Source organism: Equus caballus, chromosome 8, assembly GCF_041296265.1.
Source record: "Equus caballus isolate H_3958 breed thoroughbred chromosome 8, TB-T2T, whole genome shotgun sequence".
NCBI lineage: Eukaryota > Metazoa > Chordata > Mammalia > Perissodactyla > Equidae > Equus > Equus caballus.
The window spans coordinates 48,798,794-48,815,412 of NC_091691.1; the positions used below are offsets into that span (position 1 = coordinate 48,798,794).

The window sequence follows — 16,619 nt, forward strand, 5'->3', positions numbered from 1 at the left end:
CATTGCAATAGGATTTATATGCTAATGCTTTAACTTAATATAAGAACTAAGGGAAAAGTATCTCTAAAGAGATCAAAATAGAATTCTACTAATAAAAGTCAACTTAGAATAGATTTCTCATGCTCATAAGTTTCTGGAAAACCAGATTTTAAATAAGATACAAACAAAAAGGATATCAACAATAATAAGTGACAACATGAATGTAAGGGGTTACAATTTAGCAGACTAAATTATGATCTTGTTCTTTAATAAGCTCTAATATAAAGGAGTAAGAGAGTTTAAAGCTAAAATATTATTGCATAAGTAGTGAGTTCTAGCTATCCTTTAAGTTTTTTCTTTTTCTTTCACTAACATGTATCTTCCTTTCTCTGGTGATCCACAAATCAGGTAGAAAATTTAATTCCATTCAATTCAAAGAAAATTTGTAAAAAGACAACATATTTATGATCAATATGGAAATGATTAGTCTTACTATTTTTTACTACCATGCATAATGAGAAACATATATCAAGGGCCAAATTAGAGTATGCATAATTTTCACTGATGAAAAATTGATGAGAATCCAAATTGCTAAAGAGTGAATTGTATTTATGAGAAATTGCTTAACGATTTATGCTTTAAATGTTTATTATTTCCAACATAATCTATGTGCACTAGTAAAATAGTAAGGTATTAAGTAATCTCATATGACTGTAAATGTACTTTAAATATAGACTGAAGGTCAAAATAAGTTTTCATTCATTTTCTCTCTAAATAATTTCTCATATCTTAAATTTACCAAAGAACATCTCAAAAGGAGCTTATTTACTAAAATTAGCTTCTACTCTATAAGACAAAAAAAAGATATGAATTGAATAGTGATCAAATTCATATGCCCCTCTCAAAATACACATGCCACAGTTTCGATGTTATTTATAGATAGCTTAATGTCCATGAAGTGTCACTAACAAACTCAAGGCTCATACCGTGATTTCCTTAACATCACCAGCACTGTTTCAAATTTTACATTCAATGATTCATGAACAAAGTCATAAACGACTTCTAGTTTAAAAAATGAAATGGACATTAAATCTCCATTAGATAACAGTTCAAGTAAATTCTTTTATAATTTTGGTATTTAGTAACAGAACAAATGATACCCTTACATACCATGTTACATAAATCTTTTACTATGTTAGTAACAATTTGAAGAACATGGTTTAAATAAAACTAGATCTGAATTTACAAAACCACAAGCCACATAACTGTGTTTTAACTAGACCATAAGCTTCCCCAAGGTCACGGATAGTTCTTTATTTTCCTTTCTCCTTCTCCACAGCACCACTCCAATTATAGGTACTTGATAAGAACTTACTAAGTTGTTACTGTTAATTTCCTGCCCAATGGAGAATTCTATTATCCCCACTGGATAGAAACTTCTTGCCCAGTAGGAAAACTATGAAGAGAACAATTATTTTTAAGGAAGTGACAAATGTATTTGATGCATTTTATCCAAATGAAAACTGAGAGGATGCTTGATATTATAATTGCTGTTGCCAATTATTACTTCAAAGCCTTAAAAAAAAAGTCAGTACAGGTTAAACACAAACTTTACTCTAAGATAGAATTATGGTGTCTGTTTGCAATGTGTGAACTTTAGCTTCCCAAGGGTAAACACCATACAGATGTCTGGTAACCTCCCACTTAACAGGATCTAAAGTAAGCCCACACTGTTTTGGTTTTGGAAGTCTCGTCAATTTAAAATCGAATAAGCAAAATGAATTGTAACATTTATACAAGATATTTGTCACATTTTTCAGAACACTTTTTCCAGACTATCAATTCCATGGTTTTATTCCACTATGCAGTATTATCCTGAAAATATATGGCTTTCAATTATTTTTTATTAACTAGGATATTTACTGGCAAATTTAAAGCCCGTATCACCTACATTATGTAAGTAAATTGGTAAGTAAGTAAATTTGATGATAAACTGAACATGCACGAAGGATTACAAATGCATCATCATTTTGTAAAACTCAAAAAGAAGAGAAAATGACATGTATTTCCTTTCATCTCTGCCACAGAATTGTTCCGGATTTATTTTTCTTTGTTAGCATCCTTTATGCAAAAGATAACGCTACTGACCTAGCTTCCGAAAGGCCTGGGCCTCATCTTGGTATTTCTAGTGGAGGTGATAAGCTTATGTTGTTCCATCTACCCTCCCTTTTCCCAGCTCCTTTGGAGTCAGAGGCTTAGATCTGACAGAAGTTTGGCTCAGGTTAAGGATGGGTTCCACAACCATGGAATAAAGCTAACAGGACCATATAGGGGTCATTCATTCATTCATCCACAAATAATTATTGAGGGGCAACTACATGCTTTTTCTAGGTGTGGAGATAGAGTTGTGAGCAAGAGAGACAAAGCACTTCCAGTCATGGAGCTTTCATTCAAGTCTGGGGAGTAAACCTAAGACTTAATCCCCACTACATTCCTTACCAATCAAGATATAGTCTCCGTACAGTCTGTTTCCCAAAAATAAGGTACCAAATGGCCCCCTGGTGGTCTGAAAGAGTTAATATGCCCCTTAGCACCTATCTACACCACCTTCAGCAAGAGCAGCAACATTTGCCTCAAATTACCTTTCTGGATAATAAAAAACATAAGATAAATTCCTGACATCCAGATCTTACAATCTATTTGAGTCACAAGACATGTACCCAAGAGTATGACAGAGGAAAGAACAAAGGCTTTGAAAGCAGACAGCCCTAGGTTTGAATTCTGACTTTTCCACTTATTACCTATGGCTCTGAAATTTACTTAAAACTTTCTGAGCCTTAGTTTTTTTAGTTTTAAAAATGAGAATCATGATGCCTACTTACAAGCCTGTTGTGAGGATTAGAAATGATGTGTACAATGCCTGTAGTACTGTACATTAATTTTTATTAAGTGATTGGATTAAATTATTAATTCCTGCTATAAATTAAATTATTAAATAGCAGGAAAGGACTAGGCAGAGAAGCATATATGAGTCAGGACTAAGCAGAGAAGCATATATGAGTCATAAAGGCCTTTATGGTTGTTCTTTATTAAAGGCTATGTTTTGTGCAGACACACATTCTCTGACATATAAACACACTCTCTGAAATTCCAGATATGCAACTATGCCATGTATTACACTGCTCCATCACAGTTGCTGCTCTGGAGGCAGAAGTTGAGATAAGGCATACCACTGACTCAGGATTCTTTATGATGGCAAAAAACCTCAAACATTTAGAATATCTGAAATACCATAACCCAGACACTACACTTCCAGACTCCAATAGAGCTTCAGTAGATTGTACAGACAGTCCGTTTAATACCTACTAATATCAAACAACTCCTATACATCTTTTGACCAAGAATACTATGCAAATATCATACTAGTATTAGCTTGTTCCATTTATATGAATAAGGAGGAGAAAGGTGATTTTTACATGGTCTAACTTTTCTAGAAAACGAAGAACTTGGTAATATTAGTTGGGAGGCAAAATATTTAACTAATTGCTGCTCTCTGATAAAGTCTGAGGCCTGTCATTCAGCAAGTCTGACGAGGAAAAAGAACCAACTTTTCCTGGAGGTCTATTTGTACCGGCTACATACTTGGTGCATTGATCCATTATCTCAAAAATGTGACTGTTTTGGAATCAAACGATGAATCAACTGTCTTAGAGTCAAAAATATACCAAGAGTCTCAGAGGAAAGAGTTATCTGTTCAATTGAGATTTTATTTTTTAAATAATATATTAGATTGATTTTGTATTATAAGGTAATGAGCCTGCCAGAGAATGAAGTTATCGTCACATCAACCCATGAAATGATACAATCTGTGAAATTATGCATAAGAGAATGTAAAAGAAACATTCCTTACACTAGTCCTAAGTGAGATGCTGCTGCTCATAGCTACTATTACTAGCAATATTACCATTACTCGAATTAATAATATTATTAATCTACCATGGCCCCTTCACTGTGCTCCAACTTGTGAAGATACAGGTCTACCCATTTTCTATTATGCCAAGACCTTAACCTCCTGCTCCAACAATTCTCAGGTGATTATTAAATCACCAAAGTAGACTAGAACAGCTACCTGGGATTCTCTATTTATTAGACGAACCCTGACTCATGTGGAGAGTTCAGTTCCAAGAGGTTTCTCTATCAGCTATGGCTCCAGAGCTTTGATTAGTTTATGTTTCACAAGAGAATCAAGAGATCAGAGCATTTAAAAAATAACCATTTAAAAAAAAGTGCTGCAAATCTAAACCTTATAGGGAAGATCTTCATATAATATTTGTTAGAACTCAAACCAAAATTTTCAGGTTTATTTCCAACAAATGAAACTGAGGAAAAGTATTGTGGAAATAACCTTACCATCATCCATCTCCATCTCCAATATTACAGACAGTAGCATGATTTTTCAAAGAATTGCCAACCAAATACAGACTGTAGATTGTCAGTTCTGTAGAATGTAACTAATCAGTCAATACTTTATATTTACTATGTACCCAACACTGTCCTAGGCATTTTAGAACATACAGATATAAAACGCCATAGTACCTCCTCTCGAGGGGCTTACATGCCCATATTCAGAAAAAATGCTTTTTGAAGTAATTAGCAAATACATACGTCTATAATGAAAATCTAAAACTGTGATATATAAACTATGAATGCTATAGAAGTTTAGAGTAAGAGAAAATTAATGAAAACTCCAGGATTTAGTATATTTCAGTAAAGGAAATAAACTAAACTAGACCTCAAAGCAGTGGTTCTTCAACTTTACTGGGCACGAAAGTGGCCTGGGGCCTACTCCTAGGACTCAGAATCTGCATTTAAACAGCATCTCCAGTTGATTCTGATAAAAGTGGCCCATAGTTTGGCTAACTCTCTGTTAAATAATAGATATGATTTGAAAGAATCTCTAGAGTAGTGCTGTCCAACAGAACTTTCTGCAATGGTGGAAATATTCTATACCTGTGCTGTCCAATATAGTAGCCATTAGCCATATGTGGCCATTAAGCTCTTGAAATGCAATTAGTGTGCCCAAGGAACTGAATTTTTTATTTTATTTAACTTTAATTAATTTTATTTTAAATAGCCACAGCCAGCTCTAAAGAATAAGAGACTGCTAAGAGAAACATGAGCCAAGCCACAGGTAGGAATGCACATAAGCAGGATACATAGGCAGGAGAGAAAATGGATTGGCCTGTCCAGGACAGAGGTTTTGTATTAGATTCCCATAAGGTCAGATTATGAAGGGCCTTGAAGGGAACTGAGGAAACTGGATTTTGTGGCACACATTGCTAGTTGTCTAATTGAGCCTTTTCCTGATCTTCTTCAATATTAACAACCCTAGAGCTTTTGCACTCAGAGAGTGGACCTTTCCCCCGGATCTGGGGTAAACCTTGATTATTCTCTACCTATCATGGTATTTCCATTTTCCTTGTCAATGACTGGTTTACACATGAGCATGTGGTAAATTCTGGTCAATAGGATTTGGAACATCTATGTACGTGGGTCAACTCTTTAAAAAGTGTTTAGCCTGAAGAAAAAGAAGCTTTTCCTGACTCCAGTCAAAGCCATGTGAGGCTTGAGTATGCTGCTGATACCTTGGGATAATGAAGAGACAAGATTGAAGACAAACACCAACAAGCTGAGGATGGCAGAGAATGACCAGAAGAAGTTGGGTCCTTGATGACACCATCAAGCACCTGAATTAACCCAGGAATTGCCCTCCCCCTCTTCCCCTCAAACATTTTGGGTATATGATGAATTCGTTACTATTTAACATCTTTAACTTTTTGTTGTGTTCCATGCAGCTGACAGCATTAGACCAGGATACTAATGTTTAGGGTGACACCCTCTGAGAAACTCTGAGGTAGGCAATTGGTAGCCATTGAAGGCATTTGATCAAGGATGGAGGCTGATATGAAACAATGTTCAAGGCTTAAAAACAACATGCATGAAAAACAGGTCAGAAGAAAGGAAAGGTAGAGTCAAACAGACCAGCTTATAGGCCTGAAAACCAAAGTCACGAAAACATTTTGGAAACATCAGAAAAATATTATTAGTATGTAAAGTCATTAATGCACATAAATTAGTACTTAAAGCAAAATTAAGGAAACAGTTTATTTTGTAAAGGTAGTAGGATTGTAAGTGATGTTTCTTTTCTGATTTTTTATATTGTTCTCATGTTGTTATTTCTACTTAAAATTGAAACAAATTAAAGAAAGTATAATTTCTCTAAATGTATATTCAATATTTTTTTGAAAATGGAAAAATTCTTGAAATATGATTTCTCTGTATTAGTGTAATTAAAGATATGAGAAGACACTGAGGAACAATATGGTAAACCAGCAAGAATACAGGACGAGCTGGGTGACCTTGGGAAGTCAAGCAAACCCTGTGGCATTGTTTTCCTCTCAGGGTGGATTGATCTACGACTCTAAAATTCAACAGCTTCTGTTTTCAAAGAAAATCCTTTTGAATTAAAAAAGTTATATAACTGATATCAAAATTTAATTTTCTAACCTCTGTTCTCACCCTGTGTCATATTAGCCAAGTCTGAAAGAGAATAAAAGTCAATCTCCCTCAAACTCTCTGAGCAAACCGGAAACTCTGGGAAATGTTTTATAGCTTTAATATAAGTTTTTAAAAAAGTTTCTGCATAGATTTTCAGTGAATAAACAAACTAGTTCTGGAAATTTTAATGTGGATTGAAGTTCTATATTAATATCAAATAGGTGTCAAGTGATAGCTTGTTATTATTTTTAACTTGCATTTCCAAACAACAAATAAAGCCAAGCATTTTTCATATTTATTGGCCATTTGGGATTGTGCTTCTGTGACTAACCTAGTTATATCATTTGCAAAATATTTAAAAATTATGTTTTATGAAATATTTTTATTATCATTTTGTTGAGTTCCCTATATATCAGAGGGGGTTATCTTTTATCTGCATATGTAGAGATGTTTTTCCAATCTATCAATCATCTATGGTATTTGTTTATGGTTCTTTTTTCTTCACAAAAAATGTTTTTAAATTATGCAACCAGATATGTCTGTCTTTTAATATAGCTCTGGTTTCTTGTTTAGTTAAAATAAATGTCCTTCAATAGAGTAACGGTTGTTGAACTGTGGAATATGTATACTGCAGAATATTATGTAGTCATTAAAATGAATAAATAAGAGTTATACCAGTTGTCTTAGAGGTATATCCTTTGTGTTTTATTAAGTACTAAATGAAAAAAGAACGATGATTTTATATATATATATATATATATATATATATAGATAGCATATATAAGATGCTAAAAATATACAATATATATAAGGTTACAGGATCATGGAAAAAGTTCTAACAAAATAAGTAGCTGATTGGCCACATTGTTAGGGTGAAAGGGAGGATAAAGAAGGAATTTAGCTTCTCCGAACTTTTTTAAAAGACATGACTATAGTTTTTTAAAAACATAATATGATCTTATTATGTAAAATTATTTGTGTTGGTGAGTATATGTAAACATGCATAGAGATACATAAAAGAATGACCACCAAAATGTTAATGGTGTTTACCTTAGTATGGTTAGATTTCAAGAAGAAGGGAAGAGGAAAAAGAAAAGAAACAAGAGGTTAAAATGAGACAGAGAGAGAAAAAGAAAAAACAAAACATAATTTAAAAAAAATCAAATCAGGGGCTGGCCCCGTGGCCGAGTGGTTAAGTTTGCGCGCTCCACTGCAGGCGGCCCAGTGTTTCATTGGTTCGAATCCTGGGCGCGGACATGGCACTGCTCATCAAACCACGCTGAGGCAGCGTCCCACATGCCACAGCTAGAAGGACCCATAACGAAGAATGTACAACTATGTACTGGGGGGCTTTGGGGAGAAAAAGGAAAAAAATAAAATCTTAAAAAAAAAAATCAAATCAATTTAAATTCACCCTTTCCAGAAAACCAGAGGGGGAGACAGGACCCTCAAGTGAAAAGGTTCCCCCATCCTCTGATGTGGGTAAGAACTACTGTAACAGTCTTACAGTTCCCTGAATACTCCAACAGAAATATATACATAAACTTACTTGAAGTAGTGTCGATTTAATCAGTTTTAAAGTGCAGGAAATAAATGTGACATTATAGTAATTACATGTTGTCTTCACACTGTGACCTCCACAGGCAGTGGTGACAATTTTAGGCACACCTGCTCTATAAGAGCCAAGTTTATAGAATGGTAAATGTGAGGAGTGGTTCTAAGACTTTTGTGTCCATAAAAACCACCTAGGAAGATTGTTAAAATGCACATTCCAGGGTCCCACCCCAGAAACTCCTATTCAGCAGGTCAAGAGAGCAATAATCCGCATTTAACAAGCACCCCAGGCGAAGAAGGCAGGTGTTGACAGATCACACTGAAAAACAGTGAATTTAAGGAGGTCTGATCTCTTTACAAACTGCTTAACCAAGAATTCAAGGAGTGTGGCACACTAGAGAGAACAAAGAATTCTGAAGTCGAAAGATCTAGATTACCTCTCTGACCTAATCCCCTACTCACTCCCTCACCTGCCTCTCCCCTCAGCACACCGGCCTCGGTTGTCCCTCTCACAACAGCCAAGAAAGCTCTGACTCTCAACTGCCAATGGAGCAGACTCTCACGGCCCTCAGGTCCTCACTCAGGTGTCACTTCTCAGTGACACCTTGTAGAGAATCGCAACTCCCTTCTCACTTTCTAATTCCCCTTTCTGCTTCATTTTCCTCTCTAGCACTTCTCACTCTCTAAAATACATACTTTATTCATTCTCCTTTGCTTACTGTTTGATTCCCATAAGGACAGGGATATTTGTTAGTTTTCTTCGCTGCGGCCTCCAAAGCACCTGGAAGGAACAGTGCCTGGACAGAGTTCAAGGAAATTTCATTCGGCTTGAGAGATTCAGTGATAGGAGGCAGATACAGCCAGTAAGTGGAGAGCTTGTTAACACAGATTCCTGTGCCCTGCCAGAGATTCTGATTCAGTAGGCTTGGAGGGGGCCCGAGATTCTGAATTTCTATCAGGAACTCAGGTGATACTGATGCAGCTTGGAGAGTTGTCATGTGCCTCTGCTCATTTTGTAGAGAAAGTCAACCCATTCTACTATGTGAGCAGAGCTGCAGACTAAAAAGGGAAAGCTTCGTTATACTCGTGTGCATTTGTCGGAAAAGTTGTTCCTATGTACCTCTATTCTCAATGTGCCTAAACTTTCTACCCAAATAAATAAATGATTCTACAATAAGTATATTTTCAAGCAATATATCATGAATATTTACCGCAACCTAATTTTTAATTAAAACATGACTTGTTTCCAATTTTTTACTCTTATATACAATGTTTCAGGTGATTTTTAAAATATACTTTTCTGCATTAGTGTGATTATTTCTTTCTAACAAATTCCTAGAAGTGTAACTTCTGAGTCAAAGAGTTTAGACCAGCACTGTCCAATAGAACTTTCTCCAATGATAGAAATGTTCTATATCTTCACAGTCCAATACGATAGCCATCGGCCACATGCAGCTATTGAGCACTTGAAATGTGACTAGTGTAACTGAGAAACTGAATCTTTAGTTGTATATAATTTTAATTAATTTAAATTTAATAGCCACATGTGGCAAGGGAGTACTATATTGGGCAGGGCAGGTATAGACATTTAAAGTCTTGATACATGATGCCAAATTGTTCTCCAGAAAAGCTGTAATTATTTGCCTTCTCTCTTAGTGTATAACAATAACTATTTCTTTAGCCCATTGTCAACACTAGATATTATCGATCTATTGAATCTTTACAATCTGAAAGTTGAAAAACATCTGTGTGGTTTTCACATGCATTTCTTTATTAATAGTGTTGAACAGGGTTGTTTCTTCTGTCATCATACTCATTCAAATGCCAATATTTTCACCCTTGTTAATTAACTGAGAGGTTGGAAATTACCTGGCTTCCAGAGTTGTTTTGTTGGGTCCATATGTTTTCTCTAAAAATTATTGCCAACATTTAAATTCATATAAAACATGAATTTCCAGCTCCACTTTAAAAATCAAATGATCTGGTAACAGTGACCCACACTGCCACAGGACAAAAATCAGTGAAGCCTTAGAAATTCTGCCACTTCAGACTTTCTTGTCCACCAGAACCCACTATCCCCTATTATTTTACAAGTGTCCTGCTTCTCTCACTCAGATTACCTGCTTGGCCCCTACAGGTACTTGAGTTTACAATTCCAGCTCTCAATTAAATTTTGAGAGCTTAAAAGGCAAGCAGCAGCTAATAATAATAGTAAACTTTCATTTCACACTTAGCATGCAACAGTTATGATACTTCTGGATTATTTTATAACAAATATTTAACTAGTAGAAGACCACTTTTCTAGTGGTTGTTGACATTTCCTACTCCCCAGAGCAGTGGTTCAGTATCAGAAGGGTTGGCAAAATGCAGATTGGTAGGCTCCACTCCCAGAGTTTCTGATTGAATAGGTTGGGTTGGGCCCCAACAATTTTCATCTAACCCCAAGCTCGAAGTGCAGCTCTACAGTGAGATGAGGTTTTCTCAAAGGTATGGACACTCCTAGAAGTGTAGTGATAATGTGTAGTTTTGATAACACAATATGAATTTTTACACTTTTTTCCAAAACATATCCACATTTATTATTTTATTTTATCTTCACAACAATCCTGTGCAGAAGGTTGATAATTAAACAGTAATTGTCAATCACATTTTACAGAAGAAAAGTAAGGCATTAAGCATCTCTCCATAAACAAACACACAAGAAGAGCCAGAACAAGCAGGTTTCCTAACTCCTAACCTGGGTAATATAGGCAAACACAGCAATCCAGGACACAACTGGAGCTTGCTTCTCCAGACTGGTACCAAAAACCAGAACCATGCCCAGGAACAGAAAAGACCTATACAAGATACGGCTCACAGCAACCAAACATTTATCAAGTGCTGATCATGTGTTAACCTATGCTAATCATGCCTGTAGTCTCGACTGTTGGGACTGTTGAAGACACTCATAGAGCATAGAGAAAAATTAAAAATAAAATCTGAAAACACAACCTTGCACAGACAGTGAATTCTCTATTTTATAGACATGACAAAAGCAAAGACCCTGAAGGGGTGGGTGGTAGAGGTAAAGACAGAGTTGGGTAGAAGAGAGGAGTCGCTGTGGGAGCTTCACATCTGGACTTGGAGGAGCCACTATCACCAGTCAGTCAAGAATGGGAGGGAAGGAAGAGTACACAATAGGGAGCCCTCCTGGGGCTCAACAGCACAAAGAGCTGCTGTTATCCACACTGGGTGTGTGTTTGCCAGAAATATCAGGGCTGCTGGAACTCCAGAACTTACAAGGGCATGCTTTTGTGTCATCTAAATTACCTTGACTACATAAGAACTCAAGTCAGAGGGCATAACTTCATTATCCATTTGTAGCCGAAAGATAACATGATCAGGGATCATGAAACTTTCTCTGATTTTTTCCTCCAAGTTTTGATAAGCTTTCCTAGTAAAAATCCACCAAATTGTGATCATAATGACGTTAATTATAAATCGGCCCTTCAAGTGGAAAAAAGAAAGGACTGCATTTTCAGTTAAGTAGAATTGACAGATATGACTAACTTTAACAACTACTTTTCTAAGATTTAAAATAATAATAACTAATAAAAACTACCACAGGCTGAGAATACAAGAAAACTACAATTAATTTGAAAGAGCCTAGAGGAAAATTTGATTCAGTCCTCATTAGTGTTGTAACTGACCTGCCCTAAATGCCCATCTTTTAGTCTAGTTCAATATGACTGAAGCAATGCAACTTCCACCACTATGTAGAAAATTGTAGCAACAGGACTGAAAAAACTCTCTCTCACTTTATATAAGACCAAAGAAATATAAATCAAAACAAAGAGATACAATTTTACACTGATCAAATTAGTCACAAGAATATAAATGTTTAAAAATAACATAAGCACACATATAGATTGTTAATGACAGTATAAATCTATATAATTCTTTCGGAAATTACCAGAAATCTGGAAATGTCCTAACAAAAACTAACAGCTAACATTTACTTGTGGTTTTACGTGTTATCGCTTTTTATCTTGTAGAGAGCTATTACTATACCCATTTTAAAGATTGGGAAGCTATGGTTCTAAGAAAATAAGCTACTTGCCCAATGTTGCTAATAAGTGATGGAACTAGGTTTTGAACCCTGAATCTTTTTTTTTTTTTTTTTAAGATAGGCACCTGAGCTAACAACTATTGCCAATTTTCTTCTTCTTTTTTTTCTTTTTCTCCCCAAATCCCCCCAATATATAGTTGTATATTTTAGTTGTGGGTCCTTCTAATTGTGTCATGTGGGATGCCGCCTCAACATGGCCCGATGAGCGGTGCCATGTCTGCACCCAGGATCCAAACTGACAAAACCCTGGGCCACAGAAGCGGAGCTCAGGAACTTAAGCACTGGCCACACAGCCGCCCCCGAACCATGAATCTTAATTTTAGAGCCCATTAATAGCTACACTAGACTGCCTCTCTAAGGAAACAATTCTAAGGAAGCTAAAAAGAATGAATAAAGTTACATTCATGAGGACAGACATCATATTTTTTAAAATTACTGGAAAATCCCAAAATAGAGGAAGAGCTAACTAAGTTATGGTACCTTAACCAAATAAACTACTATAAAATGATTACAAATAATAATAAGTAAACTACAGAAAAATGTTTATGAAAAAAGTCAGAGTAAAAATGTATCTGCAATGTGACAAGACATCTGTAAAAATATATACTCACAGTACAATTGGGAAGGGAGCTATAAAAAATAAAAACAATTACCATTTTAGAAGAATTTCACTGCTAGTACTTAATTTTCTTTTGTTTTTGTCATTTTTGTCAATCAAGATTAAACAATAAGAAATTACCATCCCAAACAATTCCTAAAACTTCACTATAATTTATTTATATTACAAACATTAAAAATAATTACACAGTTTTTATTACAGACCTATTCAAAATAATTACATAGTATTCTTTATTGGTAATTCTGAAGCTTTAAAGTATGAGATCGCCTTCTTAACAGCAATGATTTTTGCAATCACCACTTAGAGTACTTTTGAAATCCCTTAATTGAGTTCACATATAATGACTAAAATCAGCCAATTCTCTTTACTTTCATAACCTTGCAGTCACTCCTCAGCTGCCTGAACCCATCCAGGAATCCCTAGCCCAGAGGTTGCAGGTGTTTTAGAGATTAGAAAAGTTTCCTACTAAGAACATGATATCTAAGCGAATGCTTATAAAGTAACTAAAATATCTTAGCTGTAGGGATATTCATATTCCAAATAGTTTTGAAAATTACTAATCAAATTATGTCGTCTCTTTGAAATAGGTAAATGAATTGTATTTCCACTTACCAAAAAGAAGAGTTTAAGAGTTATTTCCCTAAAAATGGCACCATGAGCTATAAAGAAAATTCACTCTCCTTAGCCATACAAGGTGATGCACAAAGGCCCATTCAGCACAGGATTGGTCTCCACCAGTAACATAAACAGTCATTTTGTAGGAAAGTGAAGTAGCTGTTCTCCAATGATACCAACCTCATAAGAGCAGGAACGTAAACATCTCTAACTTCCTCTTTATGAGTCTACCATTCAGGAATTTTTTCTGTCACTCCACTGTCTAATATCCACAGGTCCAATTGGGTGTTCCTTAGCCAGTCTTGGGACACCTATAGATTTACTATTTTTTTTGTTAAGATTTTATTTTTTTCCTTTTTTCTCCCCAAAGCCCCCTGGTACATAGTTGTATATTCTTCGTTGTGGGTCCTTCTAGTTGTGGCATGTGGGACGCCGCCTCAGCGAGGCTCGATGAGTGGTGCCATGTCCGCGCCCAGGATTCGAACCGACGAAACACTGGGCCGCCTGCAGCAGAGCGCGCGAACTTAACCACTTGGCCACAGGGCCGGCCCCTATAGATCTACTATTTTAATCACAGAATTTTGGAGTTAGAAGGACCCTTAGAAACCGTGTAGTTCAATTCCTTAATTTATCTGAGGTGGAAACAAAATCATTTCTAAGAAAGTTACTTCATTTAGCTAGTTTATAGCAAATTCAGGCCTGGAACTAAGAGATGTAACTAAATGTCTTAAACTTGGCCTTCATATTTCTCCCTTACCACTAAAATTTTTATACTATGTCATGTCAACGGGAGTACACATATGTCCTTTCATGTCTCCAGGTATACGCTGCACTGGACAGAGTAAACTATAGTTCTCATCCTCTGCTTCTTAAAGAGTTCCAAAATGGAAGAAAAATTCAACAACGATTATAAAAACCAAGTGTAGAGAGATCGGCGATGGGGAGGGGGCGGATAATACTTTAATAGTTCTGCTTTCCACTGAATACTTGTTCTAAGATTTTTAGCACTTGATCTTCAACTGTAATAAGTGTCTGCTTTAAGCCAAAGAAAAGGTTCAAACGTCATCATGAGTGGATATCAAACTAATAGACATCACCATGGATATACAGTTGTCTTATATTTAGTTTCTTTCATTCTTTATTTCTATAGCATAATTCCATTTTAACAGGAGGTCTATGGCAGGTTGTACAAGAAACTGACAACAGTGGCTGCCCCTGGAGAGGGGGACTAGGGCATTGGGAGCACCCGGGTGAGAGAGAGGGCCTACTTTTGTTTGAAACTTTTACCCTATGCATATTACTTTTCAATATTCATTAACTTAAAAATTCCCTTTAAATCCACGCCTATATCCACACAATCCTATTACTAAATATTTTCAATGAAACATTTTTAATTTCTTCTTTTTTAAAATAAGCTTCCAGTATTGCAAGTTGTAAAACCACATAGAAATTTTCAGAAAGAAAAAGAACCAACACAGTCGCAAAACTCAAAGCAGAATTCCAGGATTTAAAACATAAGAAAACGTACAGAAGAATGAGAGGTTTTTTAAAGGGAGATTTAACTCAAAACCCTTTCGCGGAAAAGCTCTTCCCCGTATTTAAATTGCTAGGTTTTAACATGAGATTTAAGTGGGATTTTCCGTCTCAAGGGGGAAAAAAATTCTAATGGTGTGAAAAGTAGAAATTAAAATTTGGTTTCTATCTTCTCAGCAGGGGCCAGGGGGCCAGGGCGGGGCGGCGAAGGACCTCGTAACAGGTCGCCCGCGGAGGACCGGCGCGGGGTGGAGGCGCCTCTGCAAACCCGCCGCCGCGGCCAGGCAGCAGCCGTCCCCGAGCAGACGCGCGCTCTGGCCCCGCCGGGGCTCGGCTCACCGAGCAGCCCCACGCACCGAATCCGCAGAGCGTTTCTTTGACCGGAGCTCGGAAGAGGGACTGAGAGAATGGCTTTAACAAACCGCCTCATCACCCGCCTCGTCCAGCCAGGGCACACGCCTCACCTCGCCGTGTACTTGTGTCAGGGTCAGCTGTCAGCACAACCCTTTGTGTCTCATTCCGAATAAGAGTGGTCCTCAGGCACTCACAGAAAATGGAAACGATGGTCGAAAGACGCGCGCGCGCGCTCGTGACGAAGTGACATTTGGTGTGGAGACAAGAGCCCCGTGGACATCGAGCAAACGCCCGGCCGCCGCGGGCCGCTGCCAACTTTCCCAAGCCGCGCTCTCTCCATCCTCCCGGGTCCCCCGCGCGCCTCCCTACCTGCCGTCCACGCGCCCGCGAGCCCCTCACAGCCGCCGGGCTCGGAGGGACCGGTCCCGGGCGCCCCCCGCCGCCGCCGCCCTCATCCCACGCTCCGGCTTCCCAGCTCCCGCCACAAAGGCAGCGAGGAGAGCCCCCAGGTGACAGGCCTCTGGCCTCCGGGCGCGGACCGCACGGGCTGGGTCCCCTCGGGGAGCTGGCGCGAGGCGGCGGGGAGGAGAACAGGCTCGGCTGCGGGGTGGTACAGGCGCCCGCCCTCGCCACACGAGCCCTCTCGCGCTCCCAGCCCCGCTCCGCCTGCCTGCTCCTCCAGAAGAAGTGAGCCGCGGCTTCCCCGCGCAGGCAGGGTGTCCCCAGCCCGCCACAGGGCAGCTCCGGCCGGGCAGAGGCGTGCGCTCGCGCCGGCTCGCGACCTCTCACCTCCCCGCCTCCCGCGCCCGCGCCCCGGAGTCCCCGCAGCCGCTCACCTGGCCCTGGCGGGGCGCGAGGGCAGAGGACCAGGGGGTGGCCCTCGCCTGGGCCGGGGCTCGTCTCCCCACCCCCAGTCCGGGTCCCCGCGCTGCGCTGCGCTCGCTCCGGCTGTCCTCCTCCGAGGTGCTAGCGCCGCCGGTGGCTGGCGTCTCTCTGGCAGGCGCGCTCGCCTCGCGCTCAGGTCCCCGGGGCGGAGCGAGGCGGCTGCCGCCGCGGCCGGAGGCGGATTCCTCAGGTGCTGCCCCTCCCGCTTCCCCAAAGCCTCCGCGGAGGAGACCCTCGCGCCCCCTCCCCTGGCCGCCTCTCCGCCTCCTGCCGCCTCCGCGCCCGCGAGTGGCCTTGGGGGCTCCCTCGCACCCCTGGGTGCAGCGCGCGCACATTTCCCCGCCCGCCCCCTCCAAGGACGCCCCCACGCGTACCGTGGAGCCCTCAGTCAGCTGTGTTCACGCCTCCGTGTCC

At 39.0% G+C, this 16,619-nt stretch overlaps 1 protein-coding gene across 13 annotated transcripts in view; it reads right to left on the reverse strand.

Annotated features, from left to right (window-relative positions):
* The window catches only part of GREB1L (GREB1 like retinoic acid receptor coactivator), a 242,418-nt gene extending 226,103 nt beyond the window's left edge, over positions 1 to 16,315 (reverse strand). For 5 of the 13 annotated variants that reach the window (XR_011420953.1, XM_070220750.1, XM_023647512.2 and 2 more), the window contains exon 1: positions 16,157 to 16,312. The gene's annotated coding sequence lies outside the window, so the exon portion shown is untranslated. Of the gene's footprint in view, positions 1 to 15,689; positions 16,002 to 16,156 lie in introns of those variants that run through there. The other 8 variants (XM_023647519.2, XM_070220753.1, XM_070220748.1 and 5 more) reach the window with 5 other exon arrangements.
* Positions 16,316 to 16,619: the final 304 nt, after the last annotated feature.